The following is a 573-nucleotide window of genomic DNA, read 5'->3' on the forward strand; positions in this document are numbered from 1 at the left end:
ACATTTTCAGGTCCAGAGGGAACACTGCTCCACCTTGGCTCACGGAGTCATGTGAGGAAGTCCACATGCTTCAGCACATCCATTTGTTCAGCAGCGGTTACTGAATCTCTGTTGTGCACCAGGCCTCTGGGTAGGTACAGGGGGTACAGTTTAGGGTGGAAGTCGGCCAGGGGAGGCCCTTCTCTGGGGTCCTGGAAGTAGTGACTAGAAAGACAAGATGTCATTGGAAGGTCACAGAGAGAAATGTTCCAGCCTGAGGGTACAACCCATGCCAAGGACCTAGGCAAGAATGGACTTGGCCCCTTTAGGGACCACAAAGGCCAGAGTGAGTGCGGTGAAGCAGGAGCTGATGGCCTGGAGCCTTCACCTCGGGGGAAAGCATTCGGATTTTCCGTGAGGTCTGTGGGGAACCAATGGAACAACACCATCTGATAGAACATTCTGCAACAATGGAAACATTCTCTGTGCTGTCCAATATGGTGTCTGTTAGACTCGCATGGTTACTGAGCACCTGAAATACAGGTAGTTCAACTGAGGGGCTGAATTTTACATTTCCTTTAATTTTTAAAAATA

The 573-nt window shown here is 49.7% G+C and overlaps 1 protein-coding gene across 1 annotated transcript in view; it reads left to right on the plus strand.

Moving 5' to 3' along the window:
- Positions 1–573, plus strand: part of SLC39A3 (solute carrier family 39 (zinc transporter), member 3) — a 7,138-nt gene continuing 6,565 nt past the window's right edge. Inside the window, exon 1 of the mRNA XM_014533665.1 lies at positions 1–130. The gene's annotated coding sequence lies outside the window, so the exon portion shown is untranslated. The remainder of the gene's footprint in view (positions 131–573) is intronic.

The sequence above is a fragment of the Myotis brandtii genome, unplaced genomic scaffold (assembly GCF_000412655.1).
Source record: "Myotis brandtii unplaced genomic scaffold, ASM41265v1 scaffold122, whole genome shotgun sequence".
Classification (NCBI taxonomy): Eukaryota; Metazoa; Chordata; class Mammalia; order Chiroptera; family Vespertilionidae; genus Myotis; species Myotis brandtii.